General features: G+C 37.7%; 1 pseudogene; it reads right to left on the bottom strand.

Annotated features, from left to right (window-relative positions):
• Positions 1-7,266, bottom strand: part of LOC120781794 — an 18,185-nt pseudogene extending 10,919 nt beyond the window's left edge.
• Positions 7,267-12,486: the final 5,220 nt, after the last annotated feature.

The raw sequence follows: 12,486 nt of genomic DNA, 5'->3' as shown, positions 1-12,486 counted from the left end.
ACTCCAATAATTAGGCGGTGCGAAGTTCGCCGGGTCAGCTAGTTTTTAAATAGATTAAAGATTTTATAACTTATTGTTGGGCTTTTAAAACAAAAAGCAGATTCCATAAATAAAAGAGATACTGAAGCAACAAAAAAAATATTTCTCACTGTAGAAAACTGTATGTGGTTTTATTAATTAAAATTATACATACAATAGTTAATTAACGATGTAAATGACTAAATTATTGTCGGTGTATAAAGAAGACTGTTATGTTTAACCAGTGCGGGCAGTTGACAAATGTTTGTTTTACGTTTTTAAAGCGACCTGCGCAGTTCACATTTAATGTGAAAACAAATGTTTTTGATATTTTGCTGCGTGTGAAGTTTTTAATTCATTTGTTTAGAGACTTTTTATACATCCATTCTACTTTGATAATTATTATTATATTATCTTACATTGTTAATATATTTATTATAGCAAGGCCAGGTCCTTACCACCTGGTCTTTCCAGCGGAGTGGAGGTCTTCCTCATCATCTGCTTCCCTGGCGAGTATTGCGTCATATACATTCAGAGCTTCAGTGTTTTCGTCCATACCCATTACATGACCTAACTAAAGCAGCCGCTGTCTCTTAATTCGCTGAAGTATGTCAATTTCGTCGTATATCCCATACAGCTCATCGTTCATGTAATGCGATATTCGTGCAAAGGACCATAAGTCTTTCGCAGAACCTTTCTCTCTAAAACTCGTAACGTTGACTCATCAGATGTTGTCTGTTGAGTGGCAAAAGCGTGGTTTGCCACATGCTCATATATTAGTCTGGTTGGTTGACAAAATAAGGCCAGAAGAAATTGATTCCATTATTTCAGCCGAAATTCCTGATGAAACGGTTGACCCAAAATTGCATACGATACTAACTAAACACATGATACATGGACCTTGCGGAGTTTTCAACAACAGCTCACCCTGTATGATCGACGGCAAGTGCTCCAAACGGTACCCGAGAAACTTGCTTGCTGAAACCATCTCGGGAATCGATGGTTACCCATTGTATCGTCGGCGATCAGTTGCGGACGGTGGACGATCTGTAGATGTCAAGATAAAAGGACAAGATTTTCATGTAGACAATCGTTGTCCAAAACTTTTGAAGCATGTTAACAAAGGTAGCGACATGGCCATGTTCGCAGTAACAAACACAAATGATGAAGTGTCTCACTATCAGATGGGTCGCTATGTAAGCAGCAATGAGGCTATTTGGCGTATATTTTCGTTTGCAATTCATGAAAGACATCCCACTGTGTTGCATTTGGCAGTTCATTTAGAAAATGGACAACGAGTGTATTTCAACCCAAACAACGCTGTGGATAGCGCCTCTTGGCAAAAGTTAGTTTGCGTTGGATTTCGAAGCTGACATTGCTAATGCTGGTTCCAAGATAGAAGTTATAACTGTCCAGAGTGACATGGGAGCCTAGTCGTGAATGTGACGACTGTTTGTTTGATGGCAGAGATATTTCGTCTTGCCCTCGTTCACTGCCAAACCCATTTGCGTTGTTTCCTTATTAAATCTAGAGAAAGCAGAACTAACGGCGCAGGTGTTGAGGCCAATGATATAAATATCATCGGCATACGCCAGCAGTTGTACACTCTTATAAAAGATTGTACCTGCTCGATTAAGTTCTGCAGCTAGAAAAGCAGAACTAACAGCGCAGGTGTTGAGGCCAATTATATCAATATCATCGGCATATGCCAGCAGCTGTAAAGATGGTACCTGCTCGATTAGGTTCTGCAGCTCGAAATATTTTCTCCAGCAGCTGATTGAAGAATTCGCACTATAGGGAGTCGTCTTGTTTGACACCTCGTTTGGTATCGAACGGCTCAGATTGATCCTTCCCGATACTGGCGTAGCTTTTGGTAATACTCAACGTTAGCTTACATAGACGGATTAGTTTTGCGGGGATACCAAATTCAGACATTGTGGCGTAGAGGCAGCTCCCTCCGAAGAGGGCGTGTGTGTCGATTCTTCTTTCACGGGTCTTTTCCAAGATTTGGCGCATGATGAATTTCTGGTCGGATGTTAATTTTCCAGGCATAAAGCTACACTGATAAGGTCCAATCAGTTTGTTGACGGTACGCTTTATTCTCTCACGCAATACGCTCGAACCTTATATGCGATGTTTAGGAGACTTATCCCACGGTAGTTGGCGCATACTGTGGGGTCCCCCTGTTCGTGGGTTGTGAAAGCACACTTAAATTCCAATCGTTGGACATGCTTTCGTTCGACCAATATTTACAAAGAAGGGATGCATGTTCCTTATCAGTTCTTCGCCGCCGTGTTTGAATAGCTCGCCCGGCAATCCATCGGCCCCCGCTGCTTTGTTGTTCTTCAGACGGGTAATTGCTATTCGAACTTCTTCATGGTCGGGCAACGTCTGCTCCATCGTCATCGATTGGCGAATTGGGTTCACCTTCTCCTAGCGTTATGCTTTCACTGTCATTCAGCAGACTGGAGAGGTGTTCCCAGAGATCTTTCCTTACTTGCGCGAATTTCTACACATGACTCCATTTTCCCATTAATAATATTACTATTATTAATATTAGATAAATTTTTATATTTTAAAATGAACAAAAGGACATTTTAAAAAAATTAAGTAGTTTAGATAATGAAGATGAACCCGAGTATATTAGTGATAGGGAAAATAGAAAATTTTTGTTTGAAGGTGACAAGGTTGACGTTTGTCTAAAGTTCTTGCAAAAACATGGAGTAAAACTAAGATTTAGGCAGAATTTAAAAGAGTTTAGTGTTAGGCTTTTTGTTTGTGACGCACAAGCTCTCGCATTTGTAACTAGTGTAAAGTCACACGCCGGGAAGAATAGCTGCCCTAAAGGCGTTCAGGAAGGGATTTATAAGGAAAGGAGGGTGTGTTTCTCACAAAACGTTGGAGAACTTTTAACTGACAGTCCATTAAGGAATAGATTAGATATCAGTCATCATTTAGACGAATTTAAGCAGGGGGAAATTTTGCTAGAATCAGTAAATATTGACATGGTTTCTCAATTTGCGTTAGAACCCATGCATTTAGTTGATTTAGGGGTTACTAAAAAACTTCTTTAGTTGCTTGTTAAGAGAGGGAACGTAATAAAAATGAATATTAACAACTACATTTCATCTGAATTTTCCCAAACGCAGTAGAAATCTGGACGAAATAAGCAAATGGAAGTCGACAAAATACCGTAAATTTTTAGTATTTTTTTTTTTTGCAATATCTTATTATTTATTGAATCTGCTATTTATTTTAAAAGCCTAAAAATAAGTTATAAAATCTTAAATCTATTTAAAAACTAGACAAGCTCAAGCAAGTGTTTGAGCTGTTTTGGTGATACGTTCCTCCTTAGTACGCAGGCATATCTCTTCTTTTAAGGCGTGTTTGATCGCAGGAATTTACCAAAGCATTAGCCAAAGGGTTTGGGTGATCTCGGAGTTTAGATATATATTTAATTCTGCTGTCTTCTACTTCTTTCTTTACCATAGAAATACCTAGGTCTTTATGGATATTTTCATTACGCATGTACCATGGTGAACACGTGATTGTTCTAAGCATTTTTGATTGGAACCTTTGTATTATATCAATATTAGTTGCACAGGTCGTACGCCACAGTTGAATGCCATACATCCAAATCGGCTTTATGACCGCATTATATAAAAGCACTTTGTTGTCTAGGCTAAGTTTGGAGTTTTTATTTAAAAGCCAATTTAAATTTGCAGCTCTTATCTTCATGCAAGTTATTTTACTAGATATGTGTTTTCTCCATGTAAGTCTTCTATCTAGATGAATACCAAGATAAGTTACTTCGTTGGCTTGAGGTACTAAAATATTGTTCATTTTTACTGCCGGACACATTTTAGGTCTTAGTGAAAACGTAACATGCTTGCATTTTTGTTCATTCACATTTATACGCCAGTTGGCTAGCCATTCATCGACAGACCTTAAGTGCTCGGCTAATATTCTTGATGCTACTATGTGGCATTTATTACGGCTCACTAAAGCTGTGTCATCCGCAAAAGTTGAGGTCAATATACTATTAGCTGTAGGAAGATCTGCAGTATATATGATGTATAGAGTTGGGCCTAAAACACTGCCCTGGGGTACACCAGCCCTTATCTGTCATTCGTCAGATATGAAATCTCCCACTTTTACCATAAATTGTCTATTTTTTAAATAAGACTCCAATGTTTTATACAATTCTAGAGGTAGAATGTTTTTAATCTTATACAAAAGGCCTTCATGCCTCACCTTATCAAACGCCTGAGCCACGTCTAGAAATAAAGCTGATCAGTACTCTCTTTGCTCAAATGCTTTTCTTATTTCGTTAGTAATTCTATTTACTTGCTCTATCGTGCTATGTTTTTCACGAAACACGAATTGGTGCGTTGGTATTATATTATTTTCGTGGAGGAAAGGAGACATCTTTGATAGTAATACTTTTTCAAATATTTTAGAAAGACAGGGTAGAAGACTGATTGGTCTGTATGAAGACGGCTGTGTTAAGTCTTTCCCAGGTTAATCTATCAAGATAATCTGCGACTTTTTCCATGAAATAGGATAGTATCCGAGATTAAGAATTGCACTGAAGAGCGAAGATAGCACATCCACAGCAATATTTGGTAACTCAATTAGCATTTTTGGGGTAATATTATCGTAACCTGGTGACTTTTTTGGTTTAAGTTCTTTTATTATTCTAATAATTTCAGTAGGTGAAGTCTTAAAAGACTCGAGTGACTCGTTACCTGTGTTGGGTAAGCTGGACAACTCGAAGTTGTTCTTTGGGCAATTTGGTTGAAATACCTTTTCTAGGTGATTTGCAAAACAATTAGCCTTTTCCTCGTCACTTCGAGCCCAATTTCCGCCCATGTCTCGTATAGGCATGTTGGAGTTAGTTGGTGGCTTCAGCAACTTTTGGGCTTTCCAAAGACAATTTTGCTTGCTTGAAGTTGGACACAGCTTCTTTATATACATTTCGGTATTGGATTCCTCCTCACGTTTAAGCGCTTTTTTTAATTTACGTACAGCTGATTTCAATTGAAGCTGAGTGGAAGGGGAGCGATTTATCTGCCATTCACGCCTTGCACGCCTTTTTTCGTTTACGAGCTTTTCTATTTCTCTGTTAGTAATTTTTCTGGCACCAAGCGGCTTATAGTTTTTGTTTGGTGTTGCTAAGACAGCTGCTTTAGTTATTATATCATTGAGTTCTTCTATGCTTTCGTCGATATCTCTACCTGTATTTATTTTGTACTCAACATTAATGTGGCTACTCACGTATTTTTTATATTTTAGCCAATTCGTTTTATAAGAAGTTAATCCCACTTTTGGATTAACGAATATGGGTTGTTCACATAACTTTATTAGTACAGGAGGGTGATCAGAAGATAGATCAGTACATGTATCAACTGTTATAAGCGATTTATCAATATTTTTGATTACAGCAAAATCAATTAAATCTGGTATTTTTTTACGATCACTAGGTCAATATGTCGGCTTACCAGGAGATATTACGTCAAGGTTATTGTGCCTATTTATAATAGTGTGATACAGCTGTCGTCCTTTCGGATTAATTAGCCTTGAGCCCCAATACGTGTGGTTTGCATTGTAATCTCCACCTGCTATAAATCTATGGCCTAGTGTTCCAAAAAAGTCTTTGAATTGGATGTCAGTAATTTTAAACCGAGGTGGACAGTATATGGCTGTCAGATTTAAGTCGCCGCAGCGATTTTTTATAGTTATTGTTGTAGCTTGTAATTGCGCTGTGGCATAAGATTCTGATGTGTGGTGATTTAACCGTTTTCTAAACAACACTGCTGTTCCTCCATGTGCCTTTCCATCTGGGTGGCTTGTAACATAGAGTCTAAATCCCGGTATAAAGAAATTGTTTTTGTTCGTAAGATGAGTTTCTGACAATAGTATTACATCGATACTATTTTCATCCAGAAATCTATCAAGTTCCAATTTATGTTGGTTAACACCGTTAGCATTCCATAAACAATTGTTCAATACACTAATTTTTTACTTAAAAAAGTTTGCAACATTTGGTTTTGTGATTTGATTATCTCTTGAATCATATTTTGCATTGAAGCCATAAATTGTGTCATACATTGGGTAAGGTTGAAAATCATAGTTTCAACGCTTCCATTTGGTTGGTTTTGGGGCAATTGCATTTGTGCAGTTTGCCTTTCACCACGTTTGCATAGCTTCCTTGTGTAGCATTGTCTTTAGGATTAACTGCTTTTGAAATGTGGACGGGGATTTCAATATTTTCAATAGATGGAATATTCATCATTTGGTTACGACGTGCTTGGATGCCCTGTGACAACTTCGATTTTAAATCTTTGTATACAGGGCAACCCCTGTAGTTAGCAGTGTGGTTTCCTCCACAATTGCTGCATTTTTTATTTAAATCCTCTTTTTTAAGAGTACATTTTGAAGTTGGATGTAGATCACCACATACTACACATACACTTCGTAGAGTGCAATATGCTTTCGTGTGTCCATACTCTTGGCAGTTTGTACATTGTACTGGACCATTTCTCTTGTGTGGTTCCTCAACGGTGATTCTGCGATGGAGAAGATATTTTAAATTGTAAATCGGGTGTATTTCATTTTTCTTTAATTTGTTAGAATCTGGCATCAATTCTATTTTGAACATTGGTTGTGGGACTTTGTTCCTGTTAAAAATATTTACTACTGATTTAATGCTAAAACCACCTTCTTCTAGTGCTTCTCTAACGTCGTTAGAGTTTACCGAAGACTCTATACCTTTTATGACAACAATTAAGCCTTTTGAGCTCTTCAGTTGGTAAGAGTAGTAATTCTTGTTATTATTTGATAGGAATTTTACAATTCCCATGAAACTTTTTTCAGTGTATGTTTGAATTTTTGTTTCATCTATGTTACATTTTTCAAGGGCACAATGTGGAAATTGTTTGTGCCTATTATATTGCTCATTTTTGAAACAAGCGCATTTGAGCTACGCTCACGCAAATAGATTGGAGGGGGTTTGGCATTTACGACCGTGGTGGTACCCTTTGCTTCGTCGTTAAGCTCTTTGCTTAGTAAGGCAAATCTGTTGCCATTAAGAATTTCTGGCTTTTTGGTGTTTGGCGTGTTTGCTTGAAATTTTTTGGTATTGACCACTGTTTTAATAGGACTCAATTTCCTTTTTACATTAATGTGGCGATCAATACCAGTCTGAACTGATGGCCCTTTTTTGCTTGGTACATTCTCACCTTGCATTTTATTTTCCTTCGCTGTCCGGGTGCTTGCTGGTACCTGCATAGCGGCTGCTGTCAGTGGATTTGTTGTTGCCCGATTGCTGTTCACTGCTGCTTCTGCTGACTGCGCTTGCTTAGTCTCTCTTACATCTGATCGCTGCGATGACTCATCATCGCCGTTACATTTGTTTTTGCTAGGAGTTACTTTTGTTGGCTCGACAAAACTGAAGTAGGCATTTAAGGAATGTCTACGGTTTTGCGGTTGAGGCTGCGAAGCACTCATTATTGGTTGTTTTTGTTTTGTTTTTTGTTTTTATATATTTGTTTTGTGCACTATTTGTTAATGTTTATTATTAGAAGTTTGTGTGCACTGTTTTTTATTTATTTGTTTGTTTTTATTTATTATTATTATTTAGTATATTAAAGTTTATTTATGTTAAAAGATTGCATTTCGCATTTAACTGATTGTGTTCGAAAATTCGGGCATTTGAAAAATTTTTCTTCATATAAATTTGAAAATTATATACAAGATATTGCAACAATTATATTTAAGAATAGTAGAGAGAAGAAATTTTTACGTATTCTAGTAAAGTTTATTATTAACTATAAAACAGATAAAAATAGTTTTTTTAGCAATAAAATTGGATCTTTGAAAATTGTCAATGAACAAAGCCAACCAGATACTTTTGGTTGTGTTATTTTGACAAAAGTTGATGACGTTTTTAAAGAGGCTTTGGTGTCCTCATAGGATTTAGGTATTGGAGTAGTATTCACATTTGTAGCATGTGGCCACATTTGCAGCATTTGGCCACCCCACTCTTGGTTGGATGGCACCTTGGCAAGAGAATATAGTAAAGCGTATATCAGCTGTGCTCTCAGCTAAAACCCACCGCAGTGTACGCCGCATCACTGCCGACGTGGTGAGTGAGGAGCAGCTTCTATTACAAAGCTTCCTCCCCATATCGCCATGGAAACACTGTTGAAGGTGGGGAGCACCTTACACACAAAGCTCACGCTATGTTAAGTTTGCCTTTCTTTCCTTATATTACATATGTAAAAGTATATTGATAATTATTATTATACGTTTATAGGCAGCCTTCATCTTCCACCTAGAATCTACCAAGGGTACAATTGATAAGGCAGTCATTATTTAGTGGTGAGTTGGTGTCGCTATATAACTGCGATGGAAAATCGGGCATAAGAGCAATTAATTTAAAAAAATGGACTTAACTCTCGGTTAATATTAAAATATTTAGATACGTTCACTTATTTAATTATTACCTACTATTTTATATATGTAAAATTGCGAATATGTACATAAATATATAAAATTTTAGCTATTAAGTATTATGTTAGCTTAAGTCGCAATAGATTTAAGCAAATTAGTGGTATTATTAAGAAGTAGTATTTTTATACTTTTGCAACCAGTTGTACGTATAACCTAAAAGTAAACGAGATTGATATAGGGTTACATATATATACCAATGATCAGGATGATGAGAAAAGTTGCAATCCGGTAGCCTGTCTGTCTGCCGGAGGATAACCCCGCTTACTCCTCGAATAACGGTAACGTTAAAAACTACTAAAAGCCCGATAAATCATTGACTAAATACTCCAGAGACATTAAATTTTACCACTGCCTTATAAGAGCCGGTATGGAAATTGAACAATGGGCGTGGCGCCGCCCACTTTTAGGTAAAATCCCATGTCTCGGGACCCGACTGCCCGATTTCGATAAAAATTAGCACGTGGAATTCTTCTTACATTCTTATGTCACATTGTGACAATGGATGAAATCGAACAACAACCACGCCTACTTCCCATATAGCACAATTTTAAATTCCATTTGAATCGTTCAGTTTCCCGTACACAAATAAAGAAGCACTTAATATAACGGGATAAAACTTTACAGGAATAATGTCTTTAGTGTGTGCCACTTTATGACCATAAATTTGATCCAATAAAAACTAGTCAATCCCTTAGGTACCGAATATTTAGACCCCGGTATTTACAGGGAAGGTAGTAGGACTGATTTTCATACGCCGCGAATGAACTTCGGAACGTGCGCGCACTGACTGGATTCGGTAGAAGGCATTCCTAGCTAACAGAGCCTTGACCCGGTTAATGCTAAATACCCGCGGGCTAAAGCAAACTAGAAGATCACTATTGGCTGGTGTACTAAAGTAAGTCACGCTGACAGGTTACCGCATAATACACTAAAAAAAAATTGCAAGGGCAGAGACGGTGAATCACTGGCAAAAACGCTGGGAGGAAAGCGAAAACGGGCGGCGGTCATTCCGACTGATCCACAACGTTGAACCATGGCTAAACAGACCGCACGGTGAGGTAGATTTCCACCTAACTCAAATCCTCACAGAACATGGCTGCTTCAAAGCATATTTGAAACGATTCGGACACGAAAATAACACACATTCTTCTATTGCCCGAAATATAATCATGAGAGGCAACACTTAAAAAGTACGTTCGGTGTAGACCCAACTTCAGATAACTCGGTAAACCAAATGGTCGAATCAGTAGAGAAGTGGAAAGCTGCTTGCGAAGTGGTAGCCAGGGTTATGAAATGAGAAGAGAGCTGTTAAATATAACGAACAACCACGACTCAAACACACATTGACTTGGCGGGAAGGGCTGGCGACGAACAATGTACGAGGGGGGTTATCAGACCAATAGAGGTGGGGCCAAGTAAATGCAACTTGTAACTGAATGCATTTTGATCATCACGTACGCATGAGTGTCACTCAACCATCCTCCCGACATAATACTTGACGGTGGTACCGGGGGGAACGTTACAGGATGGTGGGAAGTTTAGTTCGGATTAAAGTTCCACACTGGCATGCCACAAATGCAACAATATCAAGAGGCAAGTTCAGGCATCCACCTCGAGGTGCCTGCATGTGACACATTTTGAGGAGGTTATGAATAATGGCCGTCCTTCCGGGACATGTTTATAGCCGTTTACATCAACCATCCGCAATTATCAAAAGCACAAAAATTGTATCACCCCAGATACAAAACCAAAGGTCAAGCAGGCGAAATAGTCCAACAGTTCGCTTTAAATGACGATAATTTCAATTTGGCTTGGGAAGCTCTAAAAGCGAGATATGAAAATGAAGGAATACTGGTCGATAAAAAAGTAACGACAGTAATGAACTTGGCAAAAATTAAGAAAAAAACAAGTGTAGAATTCATCAAACTAAAATCCACGGTTTCAAATTTTTTGTCGGTTCTATCGACACTAAATATTCCCACAGACAATTGGGACCCTATTCTGGTAAACATATGTGTGTACCGCAGCATTACCAAAAAATTCGTTACTTTTGTGGGAGAAATCGCTCTCATCACGAAGAAGATGCCCAACGTGGCAACAAATGAAATATTTTCTGACTACCCAATATGAAATTGCGGAAAGGGTAGAAGAAAAAATAATAAAAACTAAAAACATTAAACACGACCAAAAGAGAAGCTTCAATAGACCCCAAACTAGAAGCAACAAAAATTTAAACAAAAGCTTTTACAAAACACAAACGTTCACATCCGAACAAAGAAAACGAGCCTCATACGAACTATGTAAAATAGGGCATAAACTTATATCTTGCGAGAAGTTTAAAAACTTAAAAGTTATCGAACGAAATAATTTGTCAGGTCAAAAAGACTTTGCACAAATTGCCTGTTACATGCGTATACATATACAAACTGCAAAAACAAAATACCTTAATTCATAATAAGGATATTTTAAAAGTTAAGGAAACTTCCCCCTATAAAAAACAAAACTCTGGAATATCAATATTGTGAAAGCTTCTCTAAAGCAACAACTACTCGATCAAACAATGACCGGTACGTCGTACGACTACCGCATAAGACACCTTTTTCCAACACTCAACAAATTAATATAAAACACAAGGTCAGAGTTACCTTTCAAAGTCCTTATATTAAAAACAGATACAACTTTTCGGCCCCGCAGGATGGCTTTCGCCAATAATGAAAAAAAAAAAACAATTCTGCACAAATCCCAGAGCGGTGGCGGGCTACTACTTGCAAAATGAGTGCATACGTGCATAAATATTACCTATAATAAAATTTTCCAAAAAGTTGAATAATATTCGCATCTAAATAAACGCTCCTCAAATTGGTGATTAATGGGAATCAGCCTTACAAAGCGTGGATTTACTATCCTTTATAAGCCGATAACACAGAAAAGGCAATAAACAGCTAGTTTAACAAACCGATGTTAAAGAAATTTTAAATAAAACCGCAAATAAAATTAATAAAAGCAAGCAGCGCATACACTTTTTTACTATAATAAAAAGTCGGATAAACCCAAAGGCATTTTCAAGGGGAAAAACTGGCGCACCCTAGCAAGACACAGCTAATATACCACCGCCGATGACACCATAACACCACACAACACCAACTTAACTCACCACACCTGTACGCCAACCCACTTAATAAAAAGGATGGGCAACAGGATAGCAGAGACATTCGTCACATACAGCTGGCATATTACATTCGTTTCATACAACTTCCGGTTGCAACACCCCTCCCGCGCGCCGCATTGAGATTCGATTGCATACTGCGCCGCGTCGACACCATCTTTCGTTTATTTACTTCGTGCGACATCAATCCTACGCGCTACGTTCCACAAAATACGTACGATGAAATGATCTCTCCGAATACTGTTTCGTCTGCGGATCGTATTATTTACATTTTTATTTGTAAATGTAAAGTTATTGACTTAAATTAAAAAAATTCAAATTGTATCCAAAAAACAAAAGAGGATAACAAAAGTAGGAATCAAAAAATGTAACCCCGCATCAGCTGACGATTAGGGTGATTAGAGCAGTTCAGCTCTATTATTACATAGAATAATATATGTGACACTGCTGAATGAGTCCAACAGAGATTATGATCGTATGTACGTACGTCGTTTGAAGGTTTCAAAATCTTCGGTTTAACCAGATTTTTCACCGCTTTTGGCTGGCAGGGAAATGTATATGCTATACAAAAGCATTTGTTGCTTTTTACAGGCTGTAACCAGATGTGATAAAGAATGTATACCATAATTGCAATTGGTTAGAGTGATTAAACCATTGAATATCAAATGGCGATGTGTTACTTTTTTCCCATTCTCTCAACAAATAGTTTAACGTATGAAAAAATTAAAAATAACAAGTAACTGACACGTTTGCTAACAGATACCCGTCTTGCAGGGATATCTAAGGCC

The sequence above is a fragment of the Bactrocera tryoni genome, unplaced genomic scaffold (genome assembly GCF_016617805.1).
Source record: "Bactrocera tryoni isolate S06 unplaced genomic scaffold, CSIRO_BtryS06_freeze2 scaffold_7, whole genome shotgun sequence".
NCBI lineage: Eukaryota > Metazoa > Arthropoda > Insecta > Diptera > Tephritidae > Bactrocera > Bactrocera tryoni.
The sequence above is the reverse complement of the archived record's forward strand: the minus strand, read 5'-3'. Positions and strand labels throughout refer to the sequence as shown.